Source organism: Anabrus simplex, chromosome 1 (genome assembly GCF_040414725.1).
Source record: "Anabrus simplex isolate iqAnaSimp1 chromosome 1, ASM4041472v1, whole genome shotgun sequence".
In the NCBI taxonomy this organism is placed as follows: Eukaryota; Metazoa; Arthropoda; class Insecta; order Orthoptera; family Tettigoniidae; genus Anabrus; species Anabrus simplex.
Window position 1 is genome coordinate 458,354,183 of NC_090265.1, and position 22,776 is coordinate 458,376,958.

Here is a 22,776-nt window from a genome sequence, read left to right on the forward strand (position 1 = left end):
AGGCTGATGATCCACCGAGAAGCGACGACGTGGCAAACTGCCAACCCGTCGAACTGACGTAGTAGAGACCCTGCTCAATACCAACCTGGAATAAGCGATCCGGCTGAATAAACATGGCAAGGAGCAGGACGACATGTATTACTTGCCAACGTACCAAGATCAAAACATTACAGCCACCACACGTCTGTAAAAACATTTGGAATACAACAATAAACAAGCAAGCAATCTATGTTAACGTTTGACCCTGATGAGCAAAGCACTAGATTATTTGTAACAACGTGGATCTGGAGGGTTGCTCTTACAGTGAATTAAGGTACAAATAATGTAAAATACTGCTATACAGGATATTATACCAGCAGCAGGCTGCCTTGGTGGATCAAGAGTAGTGTGGTCGACTAAAGATCCCAAGTTCCCGACCGAGGTGGTCGTACCACAGAAATATCATGTTCTCTACGAAAAGGTGAGGATGAAGAGGTATCCGTTGTGCTATGATATAACATATATTATTATTCTGATTACGTGAACTGCGTTTACCGGGTCTAATGCTGGATAAAGACGTGTTTTTCTGTAACTCGTAACGTTATTTTTGTTTTACCTCCATTCCTATCTACGCTGCATTGTGTAGACTGAAAGTATCCGCGCTAAATTTATACTTCGCTTTATGTTTACCGCTTTCAATTTGGTAATTATGCTCCATTTCTCATTTTATGGCATCATTTTGCTTGGTGTTCCATTTTTAATTTTAAGTTCCTTTGTGACGTCAGGCACCCAGAAGGAACAAATAGGTGATTTTCACATCTCTTATGACTTTTACCCAGAATTCTTGTTTCTCTTACCTTATCATTTTCTTGGGAACGTTTCACATCACATTTTTTCTGCCGTCGAGAATTTTACTCTTGGTGGAATGGAGGTCTTGTGAATGTTAGTAAATCTGTTCTAGAAGCATTTTGTGGCAAAATTTATTCTGCGAGCATCTTGGAAATGAAATAATTTTTATTTCAGAACAGTGTTCCTCCCTTGGGCTCCACATACATCACACAGTGCCAAAAGTAAAAGAATAAGCTTTCATGAACGTATGTTCTGAAGCCATACGCGATTAATAATTTATTCAACTTTTGAAGTTGTCATCACAACACAATGAACCTTATGTGCAATTTATGTTACCATTATATTTGTCATGTAATTTCCATTCTTCCTTTTCATTTTAATAACATTTGTGTTGTTCTTTTACCCCATCTTGACCCTTTTATTTTTATAATATTTGTGTTGTTCTTTTACCCGATCTTTGAATTTTCGCTAGAATAGCTTTTTCTTTACCGTACTGATAGGACTGACGAGTCTAAATTCAAACAGTTTTTTTAATTGTCTTGACTAAACGATTCAGCATCTTGTTCCTGTCCTAGGTAAGCTAACCTTTTGCACTTATTATTTTATCTTCGGAAGTAGGAGAGGTGGGTGTTTCAGTAGAGTAGTACATGTGGAGAAGTATAATCTGACGGGATGAGCTCAGAGCAGCTCTTTACACGGCTCTAATACAGACGTGTGCAGTGCTGACAACCTGCAAAGTCAAAGAAAGCGCTATGAGTTATACAAAATTCCGCCACGCAAGTAGGTAATCATTCTAATAACTAACAAAAATATACACACCACTTACATTCTACGATGAAATCAAGTTATCTTTTGTAGCGGGAAAACAACCCTACAGGGGATACTAAATTACTGGTAGTGTACATAGCTAATCTCTGAGTAGTTGTTACTGCAGCTGTAGCAAGAGCTGTAATCATTTCTGGTAATATAATGGATAATATTGTCAGTATTTGAGAAATTAATGAATTAAATTATTTTACGGTTTCATTTAGGTACATGAAGCGCATATATACTTTAACCAAATTTCTCATTTCCGTTTCCTCGATCTTCTGTCCAGTTCTCTGCGGTATCCTCGCTTTTTCTTAGGTGTGGTAAACCCCACTTCCTCAGTATCAGTCATCACAAACTTAAACAACTTAACTGCAAACAAAATTGAAAACATACTGGTATAATCAAGACGTAATTTCGATCTCTATCGGATAGATTGCTGAAGTAGCAGGCGATACATGAAGAGAGGGAAAGAATATTTTGATGAGGCGATTTTGACAGAAATGGGAGTTCTGCTTGAATTGATTGGCTATTCCATTATGCAGGAGGTGCGTATTACTGTTGGCTTGTTTCGATACCGGGGGAACCGGGCGAGTTGGCCGTGCGGTTAGGGGCGCGCAGCTGTGAGCTCGCATCCGGGAGATTGTGGGTTCGAACCCCACCGTCGGCAGCCCTAAAAATGGTTTTCCGTGGCTCTCCATTTTAACACCAGGCAAATGCTGGGGCTGTACCTTAATTAAGGCCACGGCCGCTTCCTTCCTACTCCCAGCCCTTATCTAACCCATCGTCGTCGTAAGACGTATCTGTGTCGGTGCGACATAAAGCAAATAGCAAAAAAAAAAAAAAAAAAAAATACACACCGGGGGAGAACCAATAAAAAAAGCGTTTACCACTAATATTTTAGAGATTTAATACGTAAGATAAAACGGCAGGAAATTGCAAAATACCGCTACGTATTCGATGATTTTCGCATTCTGCTACCCCACTTCCCAAGGGTTGAAATTCCACTGCACTTGGCAGCAATGCGCGTATCTATTCGTACACAAGCCACTGTATGTCTAGATTATTTCACTGTTCAAAAAATCTAAGTTAGACGTATTAGGCATCTAGTTTCTTTTACTTGTCCTGTAGCCATTCTTTGATTAGTGACATTTAATTTGTAAACAGCTGAAGGTCATAGATCATCGGCAGATATATCTCCTCATCACGAACTGCGTCCTTACAATACGGTTTGATTACACATACGCACAAAGAGCAGCGTGAATCATTGCTGTAAATACATATACAAGCTGGCGGAAAGAGGTATCTTATAAATTACTGTGGTACGTGCAGCGCATCGGTAAAGACTCAACAGGGGGCCGAGATTATAGATTTGTCACCTTCATGATTAGGAGGCCGAGAGGTGTGGTGGACTAAGGGGCCATGCATGACGTAATCGTACCGAAGTGAGACTTTCAAAGACGCGATTAAAAGACGATTAGCTTGAAGCGACGTAACAAAACACAATGCCTGTTCTCCTCTGGAACTCTTACAATGACGCAATAGCATTCTGATTCTTTAGACAGATAATTTAAGATGCAATATAAATTACCATAAGTCTTTCTCAGTTTCATTTGCATATCATCAGCTGCTTATAATGTATCAATTAACCGGCTTATTACAATATGGCCGTGACTAATATCTATTTCCTCGTTAATATGGCACGAACATGATCTGATAGTGCGTGCTTAGGGTTTAAAAACCACTTAACTGCACATATAAGGAAGTTTCTAACATTCGCAGACAGAGGTGCCTAAGATTACTTGCGATTTGTGATTAAAGGTGAAGGTTGATTCCGGTAAAGGAAAACATATATTCTTTAACCTTTACGTGTCCTTGAAGCTGTTGAAAATTATTATGCGTATAAGAAAAATTACAGATGATATGATGTAAATAACAATAAAAATAATATTACTGCCATCGCCGGGCTGAGTAGCTCATATGGTAGAGCTGAGCCCAACTTGGTAGTTTCGATCCGGACTCAATCCGGTGGTATTTGAACATTCTCAAATACGTCCGCCTCATGTCGGTAGACTTATTGGCACGTAAAAGAACTCATGTGGGACAAATTTTCGGCAGCTCGACGTCTCCGAAAACCGTAAAAGTAGTTAGTGTGACGTGAAGGAAAACATTATTATTTATTCTAATTTTCTGTGCAATTTTGGTGTCTGTTCAAGTGTGTGTGGCTAATATTCGGAAGTCAGCATACGTGTTCTTGAGAAACATACCGGTACTGATCATCTCAAGGATCCGAATCTACTTGTGTCCTCTGTTTGTTTGTAGGCATCTACAACAGTCGCTAGTGTCGAAATGCTCACAGACAAGGATGATGATATTCTTCTTCTTCTTATTATTATTGTTGTTGTTGTTATTATTTATTAATGACGTGATTAGCTCAAGTGGCTTAGCTGCTGGCTTCCTATCCGAAAGGCTGAGGTTCGTATCCCGGTCGATCCTGTGCTGATATTTTAATCTCAAAACTCATGTAGCATCAGGAAAGACATCCAGACTTAAACCCCAGCCAAAACTAACATGAGCCTGGGTAACTCCAGCGACCCCGGATATATATGAAGTAAGCTGAAGAAAGATATTATTATTATTATTATTATTATTATTATTATTATTATTATTATTATTATTATTATTATTGTAATAACAAAATAGATTACCTTTCCAGCAGAATGGATATATACAACAAGACCACTTTCAATGGTATTGGAAACAATACAGTGACATTGACTTCCCATTATTTTCACACGAGGCAAATACTGGGGCTGAACCTTAATTAAGGCCACGGTCGCTTCCTGCCCAGTCCTAGCCCTGTCCTAATATCTCGAGCTCTGCGATCCAAATAACAAAATAATAGGCAGAAAAAATAAGACAAAACGGTACTGAAACTACTCTCTCAATATAATAAGATACACAGGGAGAGTTGACTAAGCAATTCGGATAACATATCTACGAAAATGAATTCGGGAGACGGGTTCGACTCCCACTGTCGCCAACCATGAAGATGGATTTCCGTGACTTCCCACTATCACAGTAGGCAAACGCTGGGGCTTACCTTAATATACGGTCACTTCCTAGTTCTGTCCTAACCCATTGTCGCCATAAGAAGTGTCTCAATGATCGATCAAGCAATCAATCCAATCAATCAACCAACCAAATCAATCAAACAATCAATACTGATCTGCATTTAGGCAGTTGCCCAGGTGGCAGATTCCCTATCTGTTGTTTTCCTAGCCTTTTCTTAAATGATTTCAAAGAAATTGGAAATTTCCCTTGGTAAGTTATTCCAATCCCTAACTCCCCTCCCTATAAACAAATATTTGCCCCAATTTGTCCTCTTGAATTCCAACTTTATCTTCATATTGAGATTTTTCCTACTTTTAAAGATACCATTCAAACTTATTCGTCTATTAATGTCATTCCACGTCATCTCTCTGCTGACAGCTCGGAACATACCACTTAGTCGAGCAGCTCGTCTTCTTTCTCTCAAGTCTTTCCAGCCCAAACTTGGCAATATTTCTGTAACGCTATTCTTTAACCAGAAATCACCCATAACAAATCGAGCTGCTCTTCTTTCTATTTTTTTCCAGTTCTTGATTCAAGTAATCCCGGTGAGGGTCCCATACACAGGAACCATACGGTACCCTAGTTGGGGGTCTTACAACAGACTTATATTCCCTCTCCTTTACATCCTTACTACAACCCCTGAACACCCTCATACCCATGTATAGAGATGCGTACCCTTCATTTAAAATCCTATTTATGTGATTTCCCCAATGAAGATCTTTCCTTATATTAACACCTAGGTACTTACAGCGGTCCCAAAAGGAACTTTCACCCCCATCAACGTAATAATTAAAACTGAGAGATCTTTTCCTATTTGTGAAACTCACAACTTGACTTTTAACCCCGTTTATAATCATACCATTGCCTGCTGTCCATCTGACAACATTATCGAGGTCATTTTGCAGTTGCTGACAATCTTGTAACTTATTTATTACTCTATACAGAATGACATCATCTGCAAAAAGCCTTATCTCTGATTCCACTTCTTTACTCATTTCATTCATATATGTAAGTAAACGTAAAGGTCCAATAATCCTGCCTTGAGGAATTCCCCTCTTAATTATTGCAGGGTCAGATAAAGCTTCGCCTACTCTAATTCTCTGAGATCTATTTTCTAGAAATGTAGCAACCCATCCAGTCACTTTTGTTTAGTCCAACTGCACTCATTTTTGCCAGTAGTCTCCTATGATCCACCCTATCAAATGCTTTAGACAGGTCAATCGCGATATAGTCCATTTGACCTCCTGAATCCAAGAAATCTGATATATCTTCCTGGAATCCTACGAGTTAAGCTTCAGTGGAATGAGCTGTCGTAAACACGAACTGCCTTCTATCGAACCAGTTCGGTCGATGTGCGACGTAAAACAATAGCATACAATGTCGAATAGGGCTCTGTCAGGGTCACGGCCGCAGTTTTGACGAAAAGTACTTACCACGTGATAGCTACTATCGAAATAAAATAATAATAATAATAATAATAAAATAATAACCTTCTGTTTCTTAATTTTAGGCAAATGTACGAATATTCAGACAAAGTATCCACATCATATTTCCATTTGGGCTCCAGATCTCCGAACATGCTACATGACGTTCGACATTGATGATTTTCGTTTTTTTAAAATTCTGACAAATCCTTGAAGACATTTATTGACCAAAGGCCAGAGCAGTTAAGAAAGAGCAGTTTTTCGCAAACTTTCGCACCACAGTTTTCTCAAATATTCTCCATTTGACTATTTCCGCCGAATACTTGTAAAAATCACTGAGACGAAACTAACTATACCTACATGCTACCAGAGCTACTAATTTTTATTAACGCAGCACGGGCATTTGTTGCCTCAAGATGCAGCGCTACTTTATCGCTCGATGACGCCATACATAGATTTGGCTCTTATTGCTGAGTAAAATGGCCCTTCCTCTCTGCAATGCGTTATAGACACCGTCGTCGCACAAGTTGTTTAGACATTATTTCGATTTTTAAACTTTCGTGTATTTATAACGATCATCCAGTTTGGATCACGTAGCTATCAGCTTGCATTCGGATATATTTAGTTCGAACCCCACTGTCGGCAGCCCAAAGATTGTTTCCCGTGGTTTTCCACTTTCACACTAGGTAAATGCTCGACCGGTACCGTAAGGCAGGGCCTCTCAAATGCCCAAAATCTCACGCGTGCAAATTGAGGCGCAAAGTTCCTGTGGACAGTGCATCGGTCCCATTCGGCTCGGCTCGGACCAACACTTCGTCTCTGGGCTACTCGCCTAAGCTCGGATCAACTCGGATCGGATTTGGAGCGCTACGGAGCAGGTGAGGAAGAGGGAGACAGGTAGAGTGAGCGAGACAGGCGTGGGGAAGAGAGAGACAGCGCTATTGCTCCAAATCGAGGAGTGGGGGTCTGCACTCTGGTCAACTATGCGAAGTCGTCTTTTGCACCGTGCACAGTGCATGCACTCTGAGAGGCCCTGCCTTAAGGCCATAGTCGCTTACTTTCCAATCGTAGCCACCACCGCCATTAATACCTACCTGCTTCATTGTGATGTAAAGCAAAAAAAAAAAATAATCTACGTCAAAAAATAATAAGATATAGCACAAACGTCTAATAGACTTTGCATTGTTTCTATCATTAGTCTATGGATAACAGTAAAGTTGAATGACGAGAGTACTCTGTTAATTTACACGAAACCTACATATATACGTAATGCTTAGAATTGACTTAAACTACTATTTTAATACAAAATCCCCATACTTGTATAAACATTGATGAATATACACCAAGTCACGAGCAGTGTTTCCGCACAGAAGACAGAGTCGAATGCCTGATCTCAAGACATGACGCTACCCTGAATTTCTCTGATGATCCATATCCTTCTCAGTCTAGACATTTCTTCAATGTCCAGAAAGATGGAGATCAATCGATGCCAGGTCAAAACAGGCCAGGACAAGAGGGTCCATTATCATCCAATAGCAATGCTGTAGCAATTCTCGTATACGACTGGTCGAAAGACAGAGTGTTATCGTGCAGCAGTAAGACAACTTGTTCACGGCAACTTTATATTTCTAGAAAATAGAACCCCGAGAATTAGAGTAGGTGAAGCATTATCTGATCATGTGATTATTAACAGGGACATTTCTCAAGACAGTTTTATTGAACCTTTGCGATTTCTGATATATATAAATGATATTAAAGGAACTGGAATCAGTGATCTTAACAGATGTCAGAGTGCGAGCGGTATTGTATCTGTTTTGTCATCAAAGCTGATGTCCGGCTCCATGGCTAAATGGTTAGCGTGCTGGCCTTTGGTCACAGGGGTCCCGAGTTCGATTCCGGGCAGGGTCGGGAATTTTAACCATAATTGGTTAATTTCGCTGGCACGGGAGCTGGGTGTATGTGTCGTCTTTATCATCATTTCATCCTCATAAGGACGCGCAGGTCGCCTATGGGTGTCAAATAAAAATACCTGCATCTGGCGAGCCGAACTTGTCCTCGGACACTCCCGGCACTGAAAGCCATACGCCATTTTATTTCATTTACCAAAGCTGATGCAGTTAGAATGCCAGTAATGTGTGTGGACATTTTGAAATGAAAATTCAGATTCCTATGGGCCGGATTCGAAGTAGAACTGGAGGTTCTGTGGTTATGGTCACGATATCAACAGTCACTTGAAATTACAAACTTACCTTTTCTGTACATCTCGTTGCGTAGGGAGTTTTTCTTGCGTTGTTAGTCTTGGGCTTGGAAATGTCGGAGATTAATCAGTGGACCAACTGATGATCATTTTTAGATATCACGGTCTACTAGACTGATACTGATCAACAATGAGAGACGAGAAAGAATAAGTTTGTAAATATCCTTTGCAGTAAACCAGGGGTCTTCAAATGGCGGACTCCCATCCGGACTCCGATACCTATTTCCCCGGACTTGTACGGTTTATACTATTCCCAGAGTAAGACAGAGAGGAACAAACTTACAATTAAAAACAGTAAACATATCTCAGAGAATAATGTCGGCTTAAAACCATATTTGGTCCGCAGATGGCAGTACCAAAATTGAAGAAATGCGAGTGCATCGGTTTCCTATACGTGCCTATTTAGACTTTTCTCTTGTCCCCGGCCTTTTCCCCACCTCATTTTGTAGTTTTAGGTGTTGATTGCTCAGCACACGAATTCAATAATGTGTTGTTTATACGTGAGTGTAAGTTTTCACTGAACTTTTGTGTTATGATTGACTACAAGGGACGTAGCTAAATGGTTAGCGTGCTGGCGGTTGGTCACAGAGGCCTCAGGTTCGATTCCCGACAGGGTCGGGAAATTTAATCATCATTGGTTAATTTCACTGACACGGGGGCTGGGTGTATCATCATCATTTCATCCTCATCACGACGCGCAGGTCACCTACGGGAGTCAAATCGAAAAGACCTGCTCCTGGCGAGCCGAACTTGTCCCCGGACACTCCCGGCACTAAAAGCCGTACGCCATTTCATTACAAGGAACGTAAAGTGAACTCTGAACATTGCATCTTCAAGCCTGAATGGGACCTAAAATATTTCGTTTTGCCGTAAGGCACAGTATATACGCAAAACAAGACATTTTTAATATGCAGTAAGACAGCTGCTTTGTTTAAGAGTGAGAATGTAATGCGGCATTTCAACAGTATACGTTACGAGCAACAGTTTCCTCTTGGCAGCGATGCAAGAAACCGGAAGGTTAAACAGTCAAGAATGTATGCGACGAGGTATCACAGAACAGGAAAAGGCAACCCAGGCGTCTTTAAAAAGCGTTCTGGATTTTAGGTAGGGCAAAAACTTCATATGTCAACTCAAACTGTGAAAGAGTGTCTTGTTGAAACGGTCAGCACATTATTTCCAAGTGATGTGAAAGTGATTCAAGTCGCGAAACGTATAGCGCTGTCAGCTGCTACAAATGTGCGCAGGGTAGATCAGTTATCAATACATGTTCGTAATAAGGTTAAGCAGGAAATAAGTGAATCCTCAGTGTGCTCTTGATCCTGGACGAATTTTCGGATAGGACTGACTGCGCTCAACTGTTGTATACGAGTATATCCGTTTCTTTAACGGTGTTCGATTTGTGGAAGAATTGCTGGTCTTCAAAGCTACTGAACGCAACTGGGCGGAAGACATATCGGACACTATACGCCATAATGTCCGTGTATGATATGAAGTGGGAAAATCTGTTTATTTATTTATCGTATGGTTTACAATCACATCGCAATAAAAATATTTTAAAACTGTTTACACGTCTGAACACATTAAGTAACATTGTCAGATTGGTATCTCCTTTTATAATTAATACCATTTTGAGTAGCCATAAAGAACTCGGCTGGATCTTCTGATAAGTCTCTTAGAGGGCATTTTTGGATAATATGCTGAACAGTTTGTCTTTCAGCACCACAACTACACTAGGAAGATGAAATTTTCTTCCATTTATAAAGGGAGTCTCCACATCTGCCATAATTAGTTCTGATTCAGTTTAAAGTACATCAAATTTTTTGGCAAGCTCAAAACCTGGTGGCTTAGATGTGATGCACGACATAGTTTGCTGTTCTGGTGTTGCAGAGGTCTTCCATAACTGCTTCCGGCGGTTATTAATGTCGAAATTACTTTGAGCAAGCTTCGTTGCAGTATTCAATGGAGGGTGACGAGAGCGAAGTATCTTCCTGTTAATAACAGGGAGGTCATGATGTAGGCTACAGGAAGAGAAGAATTGTTGCATATATTATTGTACACCTTGATAAGTTAAGTGTAGTTTCTGTTCGTTTTATCTCCATCTATATGTTAGAACTATGCTCCGTTTGTGGTTTTTAGGCAGTACTTATGACACTGCATTAAGTGTTTCGTGTATGTTTATGATCGTCTGTCACCTATTTTAGGCATAAAATATTTCTTACTGTCGTACCCTAAGTATCAGTCATATTGTATTTTTGTGTGCATTCTATCCATAGATAACACTACGAAGAGAGACACTTGATATATAGGTTTACATTCTTTGCCTCAAGTGTCAGCCATTTTGTTTGACTTGCCACCAATACCACAGTATGTATGGCCTCCCCGATCTTCCTAAGACTCAGAGTCTACACTTCTGATTGCGGGGACAACGTTGCTCAACGTCCGTAGATTTCACCTGAAATTTCCCTACACGTGTCCTCCGGGTGGTGCTAACTGAGCAACAATGGTTGCCAGATAATCCTTTGGATCTCCTGGCATAAATCACATCATACAATGGGAAAATCTGTTAACGGTGGCAACAGATGGCAGTCTTGTATGGTGGGAGGTAGGAGTGGCCTGGTACATCATGTCCGAGATCAAAATGGTAATGTTTTGTTCTGCCTCTGCGTAATACACCAAACCGCATTGAGCAGTAAGTTGTCTGCTGTGTTGCCTGACGTTATGAGTACAGCCACTCATATAGTTAATTTTTGATGTGAGAAATCATCAATAACAAACTTTTCACACTCTTCCTCGAGGAACTTGGGGTCATGCACAGTTCTTTTGCCTCACAACAATGTTCGCTGGATTATCAAAGGAAACAATTGCTTGAACTAAAAGACGAAATCAGAAGTTTTCCCGATTATTATGACTTTAAAGACTGTAACAAGAAACGTTAATTCATCAGCTTCCTCGACGACGAAGAAACAGTCCAGCAGGATGTTTTCTTAGTGTCATATTTTACCCTTTATACAAACTTGGCACTATTTTACACGGACCAGGGGAATTGTTACTTGTACTGCATGATGCACGATTCTTTCGAACTAACTTAGATATCTTCATTCAAGACCCGAGGGAGGAGATAATTTATTTTTCCAAACTTTGTTCGGTATACTGTAACGATTTTTGTACCTGCTGAAGAGAGAATAATGTTATACTGAAGCAATAGAATTGTGGAACCTCGACAAGGCAGAATTACAGATGGAAATGCTACAGCTGGAGATGACAGAAATAATGGGACAGAAAGTTGATATCTGGTTTTGGTTCGCTCTTGATACAGACGAGATTCATACCCTACATCACCTAAATTTTTAAATACGTGCTGACAGTTTTGGGGTCAACATGAGTGTGTGAGAATGTATGACTTCCAATAAGAATTTCGTGAAAACACTTTCAGATTCAGAATAAATAATAAATACTTGAAGGACTGCTTAACCATTGCTAGAAACTCGTACACTTCAATCTTGAAAAGAAGTAACAAAACGAGACATGCCGTTTATCTCACTCATGAGGTTGGGCGGGTGAATTGTATATTTCAGACGCACATACTGTACTTGAATTTCAAATATTTTTGATCTTAAATGTTGTCTCTATGAATGTGAAATATGAAAATATCCATAGCCTGTTTCCAGTCATTCGACCGGATCAGGAATGGAATGAATGAAGTCCCCATCTAGCGGTCAGGATAGGAATTGTGCCGGCTGCCGACGCTTGTCGTACTCCCCTGGGGCAATGTTTAATGAATGCCAGATGAAATGAAATTATAATGGACAGTGTTTCTGGAATGAAATATCGCAGGGAAAACTGCTACCTAGTGAAAAACTTGTCCCGCCTCCACTTTGCCCAGCATAAGTCTCACATGGAGTGACTGGGATTTGAACCATGGAACCCAGCGGTGAGAGGCCGGCGCGCTTTCCGCCTGAGCCACAGAGGCTGCATCTATGAATGTATTGTATGTAAACATTTCACTAGTTGGAATTTATTAATGCGTAGAAGTACAGTGCTAATTGATACTAATATAAAATCCTATAATTACTTTTTTCTGTTGTTATTGTACTGAGAACATAATCAGCGCAAGCAAGATCAGCACATCTTTTACTCGACCAAATATTTGGACCCCTGACCCCACTTTATTGCAATATTACCATCAATCTGGAACCCGGGAGAAAATAATTGAAGACCCCTACATTAAACCTTTCGCGGTCGGTAATGTCGCTCATCTAGTGCCAATTTTCCCACTTCGATATCTGTATTCACACCTATTTAACTGTACGGGAGTGATAGTTGGGTGGACTCAGGATATCTAATGCATCAGTTAGAAGTAACAGACATGATGGTAATGAGAATAACAGCTCGTACAAACAGGTAGGAACAATGGCAGGGGGGTTCTCAGAATTAGGAGATAAAGGCTTAAGTTAGGAATTAACTCGAAGGACAAAGCTGTGTGTATAAACCTGCTTCGGTGGTGGCGTATTGCGTGTGGAATGGAGGAGAATATATTAGACAAGAGAATAATGGGCTCGACCGTGAAGTGTAAGAGAAGCAGAAAGAGACCAGGGCGATGACGGTTAGACTCAATTGTTAATGATTTTATGATAAGATGTGAGGAAATAAACGAGGCCAAACAGCTTGGTGCAAGTTCACTAGAGGATTGTGGAGTAGCGTGGTGAATTTACAGAGGCTTGCAGACTGGATGCTGAAAGGCGTAACAGTCTGTAAGGAAGATGTATGTATCGTTGTTCTTAGCAATTGTGATTAATCTAAGATGCTTTGTGATTGTAGAAAATGACGCTGCAATAAGCAGAAAACCATTACAATGGCCTCATCTATTAATTAGGAGCGATATTCCAGCTAATCACAACGACTGGTATACAGCTGGCTTTGATAATGCAAAGCGAGATTTACATCACACTAGTTTACAATTTCCCCGGAAGTCTCGATGTGTAAACACCGACTGGTGAATAATTTCCACAAGCTTTACAGCTTTACAGTTTGGTTATGCCATTGGGGTGAAGTATACAAGAGATCTAGACATACTGCCGCCTCATTTATCAGAGCTAATATACTACAGTTTATACATACACCGATCAAATATTTACTTTTGGCGAGAGAACTATTTCTGTACATGCAATACCAGTCCGGTTGAGTGAAACTTCCCAGGATTCAGACGAAACAGCGAGGGAGATGGAACGTTTCTCCGTCAACTGTTGACAAAATTAAGTTTTCGTTTCCTTAAATAAGAAGTTTATTTTATACAGTGTATGATATAATTCAAAGAGGAACATCTGAATTACAGGAAGAAAAGTAACTGCGGTTAAAGAAAAACAAGCAAGTTAGAAGACTTAACAGCGAATGCTGATGCAATTGTAGCTACTGGACGTCAGTTTTGCGTGAAATCTGATCTACATGGGCGTGAAATTTCGTTTCAAAAACGTCACCCCAATTCTGCCGTTACTACTGAATAATAATAATAATAATAATAATAATAATAATAATAATAATAATAATAATAATAATAATAATAATAATAATAATAATAATAATAATAATAATAATAATAATAATGAAATGACGTATGGCTTTTAGTGCCGGGAGTGTTTGAGGACATGTTCGGCTCGCCAGGTGCAGGTCTTTTGATTTGACTCCCGTAGGTGACCTGCACGTCATGATGATGAATTATGATGAAGACGACACTACACCCAGCCCCCCAGCCAGCTAAATTAACCAATGATGGTTAAAGTTCCCGACCCTGCCGAGAATCGAACCCGGGACCCCTGTGACCAAAGGCCAGCAAGCTAACCATTTAGCCATGGAGCCGGACCCTATAATAATAATAATAATAATAATAATAATAATAATAATAATAATAATAATAATAATAATAATAATAATAATAATAATAATAATAATAATAATAATAATAACATAAGGGTTCTTGATAGGAACTCAGGATAGAGTCATGAACATTCGTAACTAAGCAAATATATCTTAAAGGAAGAAGTGAACGACATATGCAGGAGATGCGGAGAAACAGCTGAGATGGTGGGGCATATTGTTGGTGCATGTAAGGCCATAGCAGGTAAAGAATATTGTCATCGGCATCATGAGATAGCGAAAACTGTGCACTAAGAGATGAGAATCAAGTCGAGACTTATAGATAAGAAAATCCCATATTATGAGTAAAGAGCATCTGATGTGCTCGAAAAGCTGTACTGGAATCGATCTTCGCAGACAGACAGGACCATAAGATCGAACAGGCTGGATATGGTCCTTGTAAACAAACATCACAAGAAGACTGACTGATCTTCTGGATGTAACGGTCCCTTCAGATCCCAATGTCCACCAGACCTATGTCCAGAAGACTGAAAAGTACACCGACCTCGCAGCAGAAGTTCGACAACTGTGGGAAATGTACCTGGCGACAGTGACGCCTTTAGTCATCTCCACCACATAACTTGCGCACAGTGAGTTGCAAAAACACCTGCAGGATCTGGACATTGCCTATACACTTCCAGAAATGCAGAAGCTGTTATTCTGAAAACCTGCCGCAAGACAAGAACCTTCCTATCACAGCAGTAGAGGTCAGGAGAAGTTGACAGCAGTCCGTCTCCTGATCGGCAAACCACCACGGCGAGTAAAACAATAATAATAACCATGCAGGAGATTTGACTGGGTGGCACTGCTATATCCTACGCATATCAACATACATTAAGGCAGCAAGAATGTTGTTGTTGTTGTTGTTCTTGTTGTGTCATCAGTCTACAGGCTTTGTGTCCATCGTGGGTTAACCTTTTTATTCTGCGTTTCTACTACATCCTACATCTATGCTAATCTGTCATATTCATGCCTTGGTCTATCCATACAATTCTTAACCCCTCAACTTACTTCAAGACTAACTGAACTGGTCCTGGAAGTCTCAAGATGCTCCTATTATTCTATCACTTCTTCTGGTGAAATTCTCCGTACGTCTAACAATCAACATTCAAGTCCTAAACCCAATAACGTCTCCTTCTTCTACCAATTTCCTGCCATGGACTATCTAGGAGCAATAAAACAGCGGCTGATGGTAGAGACATGCCGATGCCCTAGTTCTTGCACTCTTCGGCCTTCGTCCACCGGTGCAACGTAATGCAACCCAACTTAAACCCAACTTGCTCAAGGCAGTTGTATGAGAGTTGCGTTGCATGTTCATCCATTGACGCACTCTCCTGTGCCGGTCAAACCAAAAGTTGCCCGTCAGCTCCAGAATGGCAAGCCATGCGGTACGTAATCGGAATGTTGTCACTGCGTACTGGTACTTGAGAAGGCTTCAAAGAAGGCAGGAATTTTGGGTTCCTCTTTTCATTCGTGAAAATCAATCACGTTCAGCTTGTGCGTTAACCCGATAACTTGAAGGTGATAAATTGTATTAAATTTATACATAAACTATGGCTGAAAACTGCATTATCGATAACTTCTGTTATGTTATATTCTTCGATAGGACCACTAATAACAGATATTTAAGAAGTTATAGGCCTTCCCCTAAACTAACATTTCACCGGTACACAAATACCAGTCTTTTTAATTCTGAGAAATGTACGGACAAAACACTTATTCTAAAAATATAGATAGGCTATACGATTAAACACCCAATAGCAGAAGGAAATAAGGATAAACAATTGTTCTTATAATGCAATGTGCCTACCACTCTTATCAACTTCTTTGTCTACGGCTTCCCATGCCTTTTCCTGAGCGTTCCTTTTTGAGTACTCTGGCAAACTATAATTGAATAAACATGGGTGCTTTTCCACTGCTTCTACGAGTTATATACACAACTCCTGATCATGATATGACATAATTCAAATGAATATTACGAGTGGTAAATTATGAAAAATAGCAGGAGCATCTGACTCGAGTCGGGCCACGCAATTGACAAGCCAGTCGTTTGTGAGTTGGTCGTTGGCGAGTCGATCGACGAGTGCGTTGCACTCGCGCTGCTGAACGAGAATTGCGCAGTTAGTCCGCAGTTGCGTTGCACCCGCAGACGAAGGGCAGAACCGTTTGGACCGACCGATCGGCGCGGCTTGTGTGAGTACTCACTCGCTAGGCTCGGTCTCGCCCAGTTCGGACACGCTCCGCTCCGCCTGCGGAGTGAAAGCCACTTAATGTTCGACCAGCCAACTTAATGCATTGTACTTCTCTCCGTACAATTGTACAAGAAAAACGACGGACATGACATTGGCTAAGAGGGGTCGAGATAATATTTGGTTGGAGCAAGCATCGAGTGATTGTCTTGTATTCCATGAAGAAACAAACCAGTTCATTCACCGGTTATTCTTTCAATTAACGGAAGGTAAGATGGATTCTCATGTTTCTCAGCTTCGACCAGTTCCTTGCTACGTGGATAGATACAATAGGTGTAACTTTCGTTATGAGCAGATCAGGGGATGGGCCAAAATCCTTGAGGATGTTTATACTTTTACCAACCTACGAAGTACATCTAAATTATTTCCAAACGCCGTGGCTGGGTAGGCATGGATAAATGTGCCTTTGAATCAATTCTCTCCTGAGGTTATTATAACTCTCGTATTAGTACTTCTTGTGAACGAAATATCACAAAACAATAGCTACGTACTAATCGTTTGCTCTTCTATGACATATTAGATTTTATGCAACTTGCAGTCCGCCTAAACAATCTATTTTCTGCGTCAAAAAGTATTCATTTCCCAGACAACACCTATATTTCCAAGCTGATATTTGTCAGTGTAGACTGTTACACAGAAAGCTCTCTCCGAGGTCAAAATTAGCCAAAATTATTCGAAGGTACGTTTACTTATACTTGTCTTGCTCACAACAGATAATCACAATATCTAGGGATTACTCTTGACAGAATTCTGTCCTTCAAGAAACATCTTCAGAATACGGCTGCTAAGTTACGATCAAGAAACAACATCTTACAGAAGCTGTGTTGAACCACCTAGGGATCATTAGCATCTACCCTACGGTCTTCAGCTCTTGGTCTTGTGTACTCTGCTGCAGAATACTGCTCATCGATATGGCTGAACAGCAGTCACACCAAATTAATTGACACTCAGCTGAATCACACTATGCATATGATATCAGGGACAATTAGATCTACTCCCACTTTCTGGCTACCTGTTCTATCCCATATTCCACCACCTCACCTGCGTCGACAAAATGCTCTCCTACGAGATTATAAGAAAATAACTAACAACAGTCAGTTGCCAATCCATGGTGACATGAATGATGCTCTTATTAACAGGCTAAAATCTAGACACCCACCTGTTAGAACAGCCAGAAACCTAGCAGACGCTAACTTTAATCTGCTTCAGGCCTGGAAGCAAGTACGGATATTCAGTGCTCCATCAGAATATCACTATCTACCATGGCTGAAAAACAAACCAGAGGGTTTTGATCTTCCACGGAAGACCTGGACAACTATCAACAGGATTCGCACTGGCCATGGCAGATGTGGCGACTCCCTCCGTAAATGGTGAATACTTAATTCGGCGGCGTGCAGTTGTGGTGCTGTGAAGCTAACAGTTCGGCACATAGTGGAGCAGTGTCCTCTCACTGCCTACCAGGGAAACCCAAGAGACTTTTCTGCTGTCACCCTTATGTGTTGACTATGTAAATAATTTGAACCTGTAAATACTTCAAACTATAAATATTGTATTACTATTGTATTTACATGTAATGTGATCTGTTAGCCATACGCTAAATAAATACCGGCTAAATAACTTCAGATGAGTCTTCCATGCAGCCCACGTTGTGTTCTCAACCAGGGGGCTCAAGAGTTCCACTATCAACTAACACAGAAAGTCATAGAAATATCAAGCATCACTGAAGATCCATACTACGGAAGTGAGAAGCGAGTTTCCCGTCGTTTTCCTCACGGCACCAGCAGGCACTGTTACATATAAATCTGTCAAGCCATACTTCCACACTACTCATCACAAGAGCTACCTATGATACTTTATACCGTCTAAGTCAAAGATGAGATTGAGGCAAGTCAGTGAAAATAGCGGACTTGTTCTAAAAAAACACCAGAAGATATAATGCACTGTAAAGTTCTGTAAAGTTTTATCAGAGATGGATTTGGACTTGAGACTTCTATGATGGTGTTAATATATCAGGTGAATCACCTGAAACCACTACGGCGAATACCTCCGAAATTATATCATGAAAGGCTCAGAAATATAGTCCAACCAGAGCCTACAACAATCAACAGAAAGTGTTTTTTTAAATAACTTGGTGTACTAAAATGGAGCGTTGCCTGTTGACACTTGATATGATCAGAATACCAATGGCGTATTCTTAGCATGATCCTAGTTCAAATAGTTAATGAAATACTGTATCACAATTTGAATATTAGGGTGTTATCTGATCCAGCTGAACAGTCACTACTAGAGTATGTGTGCATATCTCAGCCTGTTCAGTTCGTAGGTTGGTGTTCACGTTATGTTTCCTTTTATAAGGGTAACATTGAAACTTCCTAATCAGTACTCTGAGGTTCTGCATCGAATAAATTTATGCTAAAAAAGCTAACATGATCACAGAATACTAATAATATAGAAAGAATGCTGCGCTTTTTTCGCAATATGGTACGCTGAGAGATATACAAATACCTGCCAACCATCTTGAAGACTATTTACGAATCTCTGTAATCAACTAAGTGAAACTGAGTGTATAACATCTCAGAAACGTTCCCGAAACAAACCAGTGACTGGAGGAGAGAACGGAATTTATATCACAGAAGGTCTTGCTATAGATTAACACATTCATTCCCGGCGTAGCCTATAGCAAGGGAAGGAAAATGGGATGAATTAGAGAAGTGTATTATGTATTCTGCACCGTCGTAAGTTCCATTCATATCATGTCTCCTCAATCAAGAGCTACGTGGATACGATTTTCAGAATCGTGCCCATTTTTGTGATTGGGTATTTAGACATTATATCTATCGGATCTGCCATGTGCCTTGTTTAAGGACCAAGAAACGTTCATATTTATAGCCAAATCAACTTTAGAAGCATCCACTATAATAATAAGAAGTAGAAGTAGAAGAAGAAGAAGTCGTAGTAGTAGAAGAAGAAGAACGATTCCGGTAAATTGGTTCTGAACAAACCGGGCGAGTTGGCTGTGTGGTTAGGGGTGCGCAGCTGTGAGCTTGCATCCGGGAGATAGTGGTTCAAACTCCACTGTCGACAGCCCTGAAGATGGTTTTCCGTGGATTCCCATTTTCACACCAGGCAAATGCTGGGGCTATACCTTAATTAAGGCCACGGCCGCTTCCTTCCCAGTTCTAGCCCTTTCCTATCCCATCGTCGCCATAAGACCTATCTGTGTCGGTGGGACGTAAAGCAAGTAGCAAAAAAAAAAAAAAATTCTGAACAACAAACAAAATTGTGAACGTTTGGCCAAATACTTTAAAGTATTACTGAACTGTGAACCTCCAAAGAAATAGATGTCCTTCCAAGAACCCCAATCCAAACTTTTCGACTCGGCCCCACCAGACAAAGAGGAAATAAAATAAATCATTAAGAATCTCAAAAACAACAAAACATCCGGTAATGATTCAGTCTTGGCGGAACTTCAAAAATACTCAGGGGACATAATATTAGAAGAGTTAGTGAGACTCTTCCAAAGATATGGGAAACGGAAAAGATACCAGATGAATTGAAGTATGCTATCATTCACCCATTACATAAAAAAGGAGACAAAACTAATGTTAGCAACTATAGAGGCATATCACTCCTATCAGTCACATACAAGATATTGTCCAAAGCGCTCCAGAATCACAGAGATCAAGAGTTGGGGGGGGGGGGGGAATACCAAGCAGGACTCAGGAAAGAACGATCATTTACCATCAAGACTTTAATCAAAACTAAAACTTTAGCAGCAGACAAGAAGATAATTATGGCATCTGTAGATTTCAAAAAGGCACATGATTCTGTCGACAAAGACACATTAATAAAAGTGCTGAAATAATTTGGAATTTGTGACAAAACAACTAATATAATATAACAGACATTAACAAACACCCGGTCATAAGTAAATGTCCTTGGAGAGCTATCGGAACCGTTTGTTATCAAGACTGGTGCGAGGAAAGAGATGACCTCTTCCCAGTCCTTTTCAACTGCGTCTTGGAGAAGATGACAATGGAAAGTGCGAAAAGAAATGAGTCAGCAAAATATCCCGAATGGAATCAATATAGGACACAAAATGTCTGGACTTAAATTTGAATGTCTTGCATTTGCAGACGACTTAGTGTTCTTCGCTGAAACTCTAGAAACTGCCACTAGACAGATAGAGATTTTGCAAGAAACAGCAGAAAAGGCAGGACTGCAAATATTCTTTGAGAAAACTAAATACATGGACATAAATCCCAAAGACCCAACATGAACAATGAAGACCAAGTATGGTGACATAAAAAGAGTCCACAAATTCAAAAAGGGAGATCCTGACTCCTAACAACTTCGAAAAGCCAGCTATCGAAGAAAGAGCATAGACAATGTAGATTGCATTCAGACTATACCAGGAGACTTATAAGTCCAAATCCCTCTCCTATCAAGCCAAACTCAGACACTATAATACCGTGGTGAAACCTGAATGCCTCTGTGTAGCGGAGATAATTGCCAGGAAGGGGATTACCGACATAGAAAAGAAAGAGCGTAAATTTCTGAGAAAAATTCTGGGACCCAAGAAAGAAACAGGAAATGAGTTTTCCTTCCGTTTGAGATAAAAACAAGAACTGTATGAAAAATGCGGGAACATTTCGACGTCGATAAGAAAAAGGCGACTGACTTTCTATGGACACCGGAGTATAATGGGACCGGAACGTCTAGCAAATAAGATTCTCATCTTCCAAGAAAGGAGAAAGACCCAAGTACCACGGCTGAAAGAAGTTCATCATGATCTTAAAAATGTGGCATTGAGGAGGGAGATATTATAAACAGTTTTCAGAAGGAAAATTGAGGATGTGACGGATCTGTTCGTAGAGAAACCCGGGGGAACAAGAAGGGTGTTCTCGGATGAGGAACGAGCAAGAGCGAGCCACAGAATGAAGGAGTATTGGCGTAAAAGAAAGCACATCAACAGTCAAGGAAGTTGTGTAATCGCAACCCACAGGAGGTTGAAAAGATTCTAAATAATAATAATAATAATAATAATAATAATAATAATAATAATAATAATAATAATAATAATAATAATAATAATAATAATAATAATATATACATTAATTTTTTTATGAAAACTAAGTCAGTCCGGCCATTCTATCCGGTCGATTTACTTCATTTTTTAACTGAAAGGTATTCATGCACAGATTCGTCATCAGGTACTATAAATCACTTAACTTCTGTCTTTCTCAAATTATTTGATTTTTTCAATTTTTTGTCTCTTTGAAGCAATCATATCTTTCGTTCTAATTGCGGTACGCAGTTCGTTTTGGTCTAAAAACACTCAGTGGATCAAGCGATTTCTTTTTAGGTAATAACTACTTAAATTGGTAGATTCTGAGAAAAGTTATGAGTACATTTGTTTCCATGACGAAGATCTTTGAAGAACTTTTTTAACAGTTCGGCGCGTAGTGTTGTCCCAAGGAACGTTTAATTCAATTCCTTTGTGTGATGTATTTTCAAGTGTTTTGTTGACATAATATTACATTCTATTACCACAGCAGAACCATATGCTTTATTTCATCAGCTCGAAACTTTGCAAATATATCCGTGAGGATATTAACGAACAACACCATACTTTGTACTTTGCGGGCGGAGCCAGCGGGAAACTGCTAGTAATAATAATAATAGAAACGTTGGTTTTAAATCCCACTAACTAATTTTGCGGTTTTCAGAGTCGTCGAAATATTGGACTTCCCCGCCGCAGATCTCTTACTTGGCCGTAAACTTACCGACACGAGGCTGGCGCATTTGAGGACCTTCAAATACCAGAGAACCTGCCAAGTTGGACTCAGGAAGGCAGCGCTTCTACCATCTGAATCACTTAGCCAGGCAAACATGCACTATTGATCAATAAACAATCCCCGCTGGCTTAGCTAAGTGGAACGTCAACATTTATGGAGTGTAACCTCGTGGTGTGAAATAGTGGTCCATCACCTCGCAGATCATTTTTAATGGACCGGTCACTGAATGCAAAAAAAAAAAAAGTATCAGTTTCCTAACAAATGAACTTCCACCTATGTCAGGGCATTTCGTTGAGGAGAGGGAGGAACATGCGGGATCACTATGTTGGGTGCCGAACTCGTAGCGCAATCCGTACGACAGTATTTATAGACCAAATGTTTCTAGGTCG

The 22,776-nt window shown here is 40.2% G+C and overlaps 1 protein-coding gene across 1 annotated transcript in view; it reads right to left on the reverse strand.

The window, feature by feature from the left end:
• Positions 1-22,776, reverse strand: part of LOC136856947 (collagen alpha-1(XVIII) chain) — a 622,397-nt gene that overhangs the window by 185,504 nt on the left and 414,117 nt on the right. The window lies entirely within an intron of this gene.